Raw genomic sequence first — 10,385 nt, 5'->3', positions numbered from 1 at the left:
TGGACTGAAGCATCTGTTTTTTTTTTTGGAAAACTCAAGGATTTGTACACTTTATTATAAACAAATCCTTGAACAACTGTATAATGTTATACATTGTATATATCTACTATACTTTATGAATGTGTCTCTTGTGACGTACTGTTAAGTTAATATGCAACTATCTTTATCATTATATTAGTACAGAAATTGTTTGTGCAATTTGCAAATTTAAACGATTGTATAAGTACTTTATCTACTTATTCCTGTTTTACTAAATTAATTAGTACACCCAATTTCTATACCTGAAATCAGTTACTTTTTTATCTGACAAGAGTGACTCAGTTATAAATTTAATCAATGAAACATGAAAGAAGAAAAATATGTTGATAACATAAACTTGATCGCAGTCCGAAATATGTCTGCGGTTTTAATCCTAGAGTTTCAATAATTTAGCATTATGTGTATTGAAATTTATTACGCTACTGTTGATCTTCAGGGGAACCGCCCACAAAATTGTATTCATTCTTGTCACTAGATGTCGCTATTTCAGGCGCACCTGTGTCAGGTAGACATCGGGTGGAAGCCATATTTAGCACCTTATGTTTGAAAAGTTCAATTGAATATTTGTAAAATAATAGTTTTGTTATAATACGAGGGAAATACAAACAAGACAAATATAAAATACATCTGTGAAACGGATTATGATATTGTAGCGTGCATAACTTGGTGAGTTTACATGTGACAACTATAAACACGGGACACTTATTACACATTGATTAGTTTTATTTCATGAAATGTTGTTCTTAATTTATTTAATGACAGCACTTCAAAACATATGCATAGTGATTATAGATGTGAGGATGACTAGTTTTAATGTACGAGAACAGGTTTTATTTATTTGATTAGCATGACAAAACGTCTATCTTTATACAACAGGTGAAAGAGACCGATGGTGAGAGAAACCTCTTTTGACCTTGCAAATTAATATTGCTTTTGCTCTGTTTACATTAGGTACTAAAAGAATGTTTTAGTTTCTAATTTGGACAAAACTCATAAATACACGGAATATACACGTACCCTGTCCCGCCAAACTTTTAAACAGTGATGCATCTTAACACCCAAAAATTAGCAAAAAACACAGCTGCATGTACCATCATATTTTCCCTTGTTGGTTATTTTTGGAAAGGTTAAACTTATCCAATGATAGCTACATACAGTTTCAGTCCTAAGCCTACATGTATGCTTGCATCGAGCCAATTTGTGATAAGTAATACACAAAAAGTAAAACTACAAAAATAATTTGTGGAAGAAATATGTCTGAGGTTAGGTTTTAGAACATTTTCTGTCAGCCTTACCAGTTATGCCAACTTATCATGAAGCAAATGCATGAGATTTGGCCAAAATTGAAAAGATTAAAGAGGAAAAACAATAGATGAAAGGTAAATGCCACCAAAAAAGCCTGAACATGCATGAGTCTCACATGAGATTTGGCAGCCCTGCCTAAATACATGTACATTGTGTGTGTATACATGTATGCACACTATTATTTTTATCAGAGGTTTTAACCAGAGAATGCAAACTGATCCTGAGAAATGAGTAGACTTTATAAGTGTTGCCATAAATCTGTCTATCTTCTAAATAGTGCAGCATTATTTACAGCAATGTACAGCGGCAACTATTTCATGAATTTTCAGGACAAATACAAATTGAGAAATCATTTAAATAAGTAGGTCAAGGACAGATGCCTAATGGGATCTAATTTTCAGGAAACTTTTGACACTTGGAAAGCAGAACTTTGGTTACAGGCAGAAACTGCTGGCTAGCTTATACACACAGTTATAAATAATTATGATAATGCATGCACCTACAATGTACATTAGTACATATTGAATCAAGCCATCATAGAATTGCTTCAAAGGTTCTTTAATGTGGTGGGAACATGACCCCCTATTATAATAGAATTTCAAACTTAATGTCAAACACTATAATCTAAATGGATGTACCCCCTAACACAGATCTTGGTTTAAACATATTTTATTTGCTCAAATATATGCAAAACTGATATCAAACTGATAGAGGGTCTCATTGGGGGGGGGGTTCTGATCCCGGACCCCGCTTACTGTTTTGTCAGATTCCTGTATCCCACTTACACTATGTACATAAGCAATTCTCCTTTTTTGGTAATTTGTGTGTCCCGCTAGACTTCATTTCCTGTTTTTACAGCACAATAATTTAACTTTCATGTCTCACGCTTACAAAAAATCGGCAATCAAGCCTCACGCTTAGACCCTAATGAGACCCACCTGATATAGTCTTTTCCCAATTGAATCTAAGTCTTACTGTTTGAGTCTGGGGGAACCACATACAATGTATAGAATGTATACAACTGTCTATTGATGAGGACTGTATATTGCTCTCTAGATGTCTTTAGGTTGCTGTCTCGTGGACTTATAGGTACATTTACATTATATGTAGGGGAGTGTTTAGCACTCAGATACATTTACACGTTTAATCAGGCAACTTTCTTCATGTGATTGCATGACCTACCCAGCCAAGAGCCTGTAATCCATATTGGCTGCCGTCTGCCATAATTGTATTTCCTTTATTGTTAATTAAAGTATAATAATATGTAAATCAGGGTGTTGGTTTTCTTTTTTGAATTTATTCACTATTTGTCATTGTGTGGTTTTGTAACGATTACTATAAATACTTTACCATAAAGGTTTTACTCCTTGTTAAAGGCTGTTTCAGTGACCTGTATTTGTTCACATCTTTGTTCTCTGGTCTTTGATACATGTATATTTTTGTACTTGTCTCATTAGCATAAATGATTTTAGAAAAAAAATGTATGGTTGTTCAAAGCAGGTTTGAATATTTACATTAGATAATTTTTTATGAGTAGTCTATGACATATACATGTATACATTCAATTAAAAAATTGCCACCTTTCACATTTTTTATTTCTTAAACAAGAAAAAAACAGCCTCTAAACAAGCTGTACTTGGACATAATTAAGAAAAGAATTCTCACTTTTTCTATTTTTTTCTTCTAAAATATGATTTGCTATATGTAGTTGTTAGACCTTGCTAAAGAGGGAACCAATTTTGAACAATACTATTGATTTAGCCCAAAAAAATAGACTGTCATTGCCTTGATACCAATTGAAAGTTTATTGCTTATTGTGAGGTATATTTTTCTTTGTTTTCAAAATTCCAATAGGGAACATACTTTATATAATTGTATCAATAACGTTTCAAGACGTTTCGAAATGAGGTATATTTTTTTTTTTATCCAAATCTATATAATAAAGAATTTGCTTGCAAATTAACAAGTTAGAGATAAATGTCAAAAACTCTCTTTCATGCAAGAGAAAATACCACTTGTAGTACTCACTTCAAATTAATATAATACAATCTTTATTCATGTTTTAGCAAGTATATATATATTTAGAAGATATAAAAAGGAAAAAACATAACCGATTCATATATTTGAATATAAAAAGGGAAAAAAAATAATAACTAATTCATATTTTTGAATAACATAGGAAACAACATTTATAACCAATTTATATTTTTGAATAAAAAGGAAATAACATTTATCATGTTTATAACCAATTCATATTTTTGAATAAAATAGGAAATAAAATTTATTATCAATTCATATTTTTGAATAAAAAGGAAATAACATAACGATTCATATTTTTGAATTATGTCGATATGATGACCTGACAAGGTTGAATGTGATCTCATCCCTATAGCCCTTTGGCACATGTCACACATACCTACGTTTTTAAATACATGTACATGAATATTATTGAATTCTTCAATGATTATTCTGATTAGACATGACACTATTTTGCACTTTGAATGTATTTGTCATATCTAATATGCTCTTAGGGCTATGTTTGTAAAATCGTAGATGGGATTATAGTATAATTTTATTCGGGGATTTGAAATCAGGAGGGTAAATCTTTAGCCATTCGTGTTTGTTTATTGGGTAAATATTTTTGATTTCATTTATAGATAGTGGTTTTATGAACATTAAACAGTTTGTTTTTGGACTTTTACATTTTAAATTAAGTATTAGAATTGCATTTTATTTGTCATTTTGACCACAAATCCCTTTGGTATGGCCTCTTTTAAAAGGGTAGGACGATTTGCTTTCATTTATAATTATTTAACTTGTGACCTGATTATCAGAATTAAGATAGTTGGCTGAATATTGAATTACGCTTACTATTAAAATTTAAAGTCCACTGTAGTTTGACCAAAATGTAAATACATGTCTAAATTTGTTTTTCATTTTTATCAGATTTAGATATATATGTATATATGTTCTCATTGGTCTAGTTTTTGAATTGTCTTTCAAATTGAACCACAAAAAATATAGAAAAATAATCTAAATTATCTTGTATCTATAAAAAAATATCTTGTAAAACATCCATATCAATTTTCTAAAGCAGGTATATTATCGTCTTTTAAAGTTTGACATTCCAATGTGTACATAAGTTTTTGAAGGGTCATCGACTTTCAAGTTCATAAATATTTCTTTTGTAAAACTAGATTTGTTTTATCATATAGTTTTACATACTATATTTATAGATTATTATTTATGAGCTACTATTGTGCCAGAACTAGTAATTTTTCAATCGGTATTTTTCATACATGAACGAAGAATCTTAGTTATTTTAATCCTGTTTCATAGACTCAAAATTTGTGATCACATTTGTGAATGATATAAAACATAATTTGTTCTGATTAAATTGCATTTCTGGATAGAAGGCAGCAGCAGAGCTAAAGGCAGAAGTTTGAAATTCTACATTTAGTCCTTGGAAAAGGTTTTTTTGAGGGGATATGGGGGATAACTTGAAATAAACAGTTGAAAAGAAACCAGGCTGTTTGTCTTCCCATTTGAATTGACATTTTGTCATGTCAGGCTTTTATAGTGAAAATATGGGTTCTGGTTTGGATCTGGTCTTTGTTGGAGCAGTATGGTACCCAAATACCCACTGTTACTTTAATTAATGTATGTCATTTGAACTGTTTAAAATTATTGGGCATTATGCATTTGTACATTGTCATACCTCATCTCCTTATTTGAATAACGCAAAATTTGTAAGGTCAACTCTGCAATCAGAAAAAAATACCAAATTAATAAACTGCTGACATTCAGAAATATTTGCTACTGAACCATAAGTAACCAACAATCAATCAGCTTTCAATGTCTTTGATGATGGTATGAATTTTTGTTTAAATTGACTATAAGTTGGACATATGATAGTATGGCTCTCCATTCCTCATTAAGTTGCAATTAGGATATTCTGATAATTCCAATTCTTTTTGAAGGAAGTTTTTATTTATAAAGTAAAACAAAACAACCAAAGCAAACTAAGAAACAAATTGCTAAAAAATGTGAACATCCTTATACATCTTTATAGTGTTTATTTTTTTTACTGTATCCAGTTATTGAAAAGGGTACCAGTTAACATGGTTAAACAGATGTGATTTCTCAATACACTTGTATTTGCTCAACAGCTAACATGGCTAAAGAAAAAAAACATGCTGACATCTGCATCCATCCTGAGAACTTAGTTATTTCTGTCCTGATATTGTGTCTGATCCCCATATACATATATACAATGTCCAGTGGATATGAAAATTTACATGTATGAGATTTATGACCTTTAATACGTACATGTCCACTGAACTATACTTCATTTTGTACTTGAGAGTTCTTTTGACAGTAATAACCTTATACTTAAGTGTTTGATGGTGTGTTAAATGACTAGGAATGGCTATACATTATAGTATACTATATGCTTACTTGAGCATGCAACGTTTTACTACCATGTGAAAGTGTTTTATGTTGTATTTTTATATGGGAGGTTGAAATTCTTTTTCTTGTTAGCATTTGGTTATGTCATAGAGGAGGTTGGAACTTTAATTAAACAGGTTGCATGATGAATTTTCAATTCAAGTTTATGATGTGTGATATTATCAGGGTTGTTATTTTCTAAATCCTATAAGGCTAAAGAATGTTAGAATGCTATGAACTTAAGAAAATGAATTTCCTTCACAAGTTCATGGTCATATAAGACAAATGGAAGAATGCAGCGTTTGCAATTGTTTTTACTCTTTTGATAAACATGCAAACAGATGATCTTAGTGAGTGCGTCTCTGTCACGATACCGGTACATGAACACAAGTTCCTAACTGTACAAGTACCTAAGTCTCAGTTATGTAAAAAGAATGAATTTCTTGACATATCAATTCCAATTCCAATTCCTAACATGCCCGAAGATTTACTGCTGATTGCTTAATGGCCAGGTGTAAATTTTTCAGAAGATGCATGATATACATCAATGGCCTTTTATAGATGACTATTTGGTATAGGCTTTGCTCATGGTTGAAGGCCGTATGGTGACCTATAGTTGTTAAATTTATGTGTCATTTTGGCCTCTTGTGAAGAGTTGTGTCATTGCAATTGGCAATCATAACACATCTTCTTTTTTATATTTAGAGGAGAACATGCAGTTAAAAGACATTTTTCAAAACTTTTTAAATACCTCTCTAGTCACAATAAAACACAAAATCATCTTGTTAATAAATTCCATAACTATGGTTTTCAAGCAAACTGTTTTAAACATGCATTTGAGAAGTATATTTTAAAATAAAGATATTGCAAAGATCTTTAAATCACATTGCTTCAATAATCAATGATATCTTTGGTCTATTTCGTTTGATCTATTCTGGTTGTTTGCAGTGTATAGTATGTCAAAAAGCTAGTTAGCATTGTGCATAGGACATGATCTGTACCGGTCTGGTTGACTGGTTTGAAATACCGACACATGTAAGTTAAGACCCTGAACCATAGCTTTGTGATATGTCAAAGAGACAAAATAATTATTTATTCTTAACATGGAGGATAGTTTATTAGTGCTATAAAAATAAAAAAAGTTGTCATATTGCAATGCATTTGAACCTATTAAACAGGTGTTGTATGAATTCTTTAAATTGTGGTGCAATGTGATTAACCTCTTGTTAATGTCAGGAAATCTAGTTTAAAGAAATGAATGTACATGTAAAAATGTATCATTGGGATGCTCGTTAATGAAATTAATGTATTTCTAATTAACTTGATTCTTACATGTATGTTGACAAAAAAGTCCATTTGAAATGAAACAGACTGTCAGCTGACATTCACAGATATAGTTAAAATTCAACTGCTGATGCGGTTCCTAGCTTGATCCAACCTGTAGGCATATAAGCATGTGGCAGGGTTAACCATATTTGTGTTTGTACATGTTATATTTTCTGTTTTCTCTGTTGAAAAGATGTAATAATATTATAAATAATGGTGCATATTTACTGCGCCATTTGTCTCTTCTGTGACGCTCACGGCCAAAATATTTGAAAATTCAAAACTTATAAATAAATAAATTGAAGAGATGACATTTTAGATTGTTTCTTTTTATATTTTAAATCTTGTATATTGATTGACATTTACATTAATGCCTTCCTATAAAGTTTTATGTCTTTATCTGCAGCAATTTGCTACATCACGTGGAAGAAATTGTTTCATGGGTCTTTATACATGTTATAATGTATGATAAAAGGGAATAAATCTGGTGGAAAGTTGTCTCATTGGCAATCATACCACATCTTATTAATGCATGATGATTATTTCTGTGTGAAATATTGAACAATAGCTCAGAGCTGGATGTACTTTACTGCGCTAATGTGTGTTATTGAAATGAAAGTTCAAGGAAAGTTTTTAGGAAATTCAATAACAAACAAGATTGCTTGAGGTTATTTAAGTTTCAGATAGGCTCAATGGGTTGACTTCCTAGCTTCCATGTTGCAGTCAACTTAAAAAAATGTCAGCTGAAGAAAAGTTTTGGCAAAGTTGGATTTGGTTAATTTTTGTTTGGTCCCTTTTGGTTATAAACATCATGTACATTTTACATGTAGCTCTGCAACTGTTTCGATTCTTATGCACCATTATGGGTTTAGTCTTGTATTATTTTAATTGTAGTTTCTTGTGTACAATTTGAAAATTAGTATGGCGTTCATTATCACTGAACAAGTATATATTTGTTTAGGGGCCAGCTGAAGGACGCCTCCGGGTTTGGGAATCTCTCGCTACATTGAAGACCTGTTGGTGACCTTCTGCTGTTGTTTTTTTCTATGGTCGGGTTGTTGTCTCTTTGGCACATTCCCCATTTCCATTCTCAATTTTATTCATATATTTAGCTTTTAGCTTTCCTGATAAAGGTTAATCTAGAAAAGCCATTCGGTCGATTCAGACACATGCTATTTATTACGTGTTGTTTCAATTTTTTTCTGGGATTTCCTTTGCACTGACTATCACTTTTCTGTCCCTGAGGGAAGTTGCCATACAAAAAAAAAGTAATAATAACACAGGATAATTGAAAAACAGTAGTTTATTATTCAGTTTAGAGACTAAGGAACTAAGCATACAGTTGATGGTCAGTCAATTGAGGTATTGATTACCTATTGGTCATCATTACTGTCAATTGATTGACCATGTCCCTTTGATCTTACTAAATTAGGTTTATGGTCAGCTTGATCTCAAGTGGTTTAAATCCTGACAACCCCCTTATTAAAAATAATTGATTCTGTATTATAAATCCTGGAGGAATTGTTTGTTTATGAATTGTCTTTTGTTTATTGTTACTGTAAGGATAGTGTACACATGCAAGTCCATGGGGCATGATAATAATTCACCAGGATGCATGGGTGTGTTAGTAAAAATGCGTCCTCGATCCTATCTGATTAAAACAGGATATGCACCACTTTTGATATAAATCGTTTCTATTTCCTCGCATTGTCTTGCCTTTTGGTGACTTACTAATTATCACATCTAGTCTCCTGACAAATTATGCAGTATAATTTACTTACTTTGTGTTTTATACCTATACATGTACACTTTTAAATACATGTAGCATATATGTATGTCTCTGAATATTTTAAAACTAATTACAGTGCAACTACCAATTACATGCACATGTATATACATGTAGATACAGGCATGGCATGCAAAAATATTTAGAATTGACATTTTTTTAATGCTACGTAATGGATGCTTCATAATGTCACAACAGGTTCTTGACCATTAAAATTGATGATATCACATAACCATTTGAGAGAGTAGGAAATCATATGATGATTGACGCTACAATATTCAATAAAATAATGTTGACGATAATCTTTTTACACCATTTGACTCTTATTATAATGCTTATAAATAATAAGCTACATGTATGAAATGAGTTTTGACAAATGACGATAAAAAATTATGGTTCATTGATGTTAACGGTAGCAAAAAATGGATGTATGAAGCTTGACAATGAATGACATTCCTACCCTCATTTTAGTCAATGGTTAAAGTTCAGTGAATGTGACAAATTCATTTCGGTCATATCTTGTAAAGGCAAACAAGAACAGTCTCTGTATGTTTGATATGGGTTTACATATTACATTTCTTGCCATTATGGATCACGTGTAATATGGCTATAATCTCCTGCAAATAATGTGCTTGTTATCTTTGGAATTTGTGGAAATCACCACCAAGTAAATACAATATTAATTTGAAAATTTGACGGAGAAGTTAGTCTAAATTAGAAAATTATCCCAAATGTTTGCTATTAAAAGGAATCTCCATGTTTGCTTAAGACATAATATTTAGATAAGTAGTGTTCAATATTAATAATTTAACCGAGGATGTTAATCTTGAGCACAGTTTCCTATAGGAAATACCTGGTTGTTTATTGAAGTGCTTAAACACAACATGACAAGATTTCTAGTTTATATTCAAATCTATTGTTATTGATAGACGGCCTTGAAAAGTTTGGAAAGGAATCGAAATTTAATACTGGTGTACGTTTCTTGCCAAAAATTCTTGGACCATACTGAATATTGACTGTATTTGTATTTGTAAGTTTAAAGTTTCTGATGTTAGAGATTTTTAAAAGTTGTTGGCAATTCTTGGACCATATTGAATATTGACCATATTTAATTGTAAGTTTAAAGTTTCCAATGTGAGAGAGTTTTAAAAGTTGTTGGCAGTTCTTGGACCATACTGAATGTTGACCGTATTCGTATTTGTAAGTTTAAAGTTTCCGATGTAGAGATTTAAAAGAAAAAAGTTGTACGGTAGGCAATTCTTGTTATATGACACGAATAAAAGTGCAATTATCGTGATTAAATTTCTTTTTCTATACTTTCATGATGTAAGATTAATCACATTAAATGCATCCAATGCTAGACTAATTCATACTCGATTCAAATGTAAATTTCCATTTAATCAGAGGATATATGAGTCTTTGGAATACCTTTTGTTGTCAAATTTATGCATTACACACACAATGAAGTTAGGGAGTCTAT

The 10,385-nt window shown here is 31.2% G+C and overlaps 1 protein-coding gene across 1 annotated transcript in view; it reads left to right on the top strand.

Moving 5' to 3' along the window:
- Positions 1–520: 520 nt before the first annotated feature.
- LOC143069187 (spectrin beta chain, non-erythrocytic 5-like) overlaps positions 521–10,385 on the top strand; it is a 108,236-nt gene continuing 98,371 nt past the window's right edge. Inside the window, exon 1 of the mRNA XM_076243693.1 lies at positions 521–705. The gene's annotated coding sequence lies outside the window, so the exon portion shown is untranslated. The remainder of the gene's footprint in view (positions 706–10,385) is intronic.

This window comes from Mytilus galloprovincialis, chromosome 3 (genome assembly GCF_965363235.1).
Source record: "Mytilus galloprovincialis chromosome 3, xbMytGall1.hap1.1, whole genome shotgun sequence".
Lineage (NCBI taxonomy): Eukaryota > Metazoa > Mollusca > Bivalvia > Mytilida > Mytilidae > Mytilus > Mytilus galloprovincialis.
This window is presented reverse-complemented; position numbering and strand designations above follow the sequence as displayed.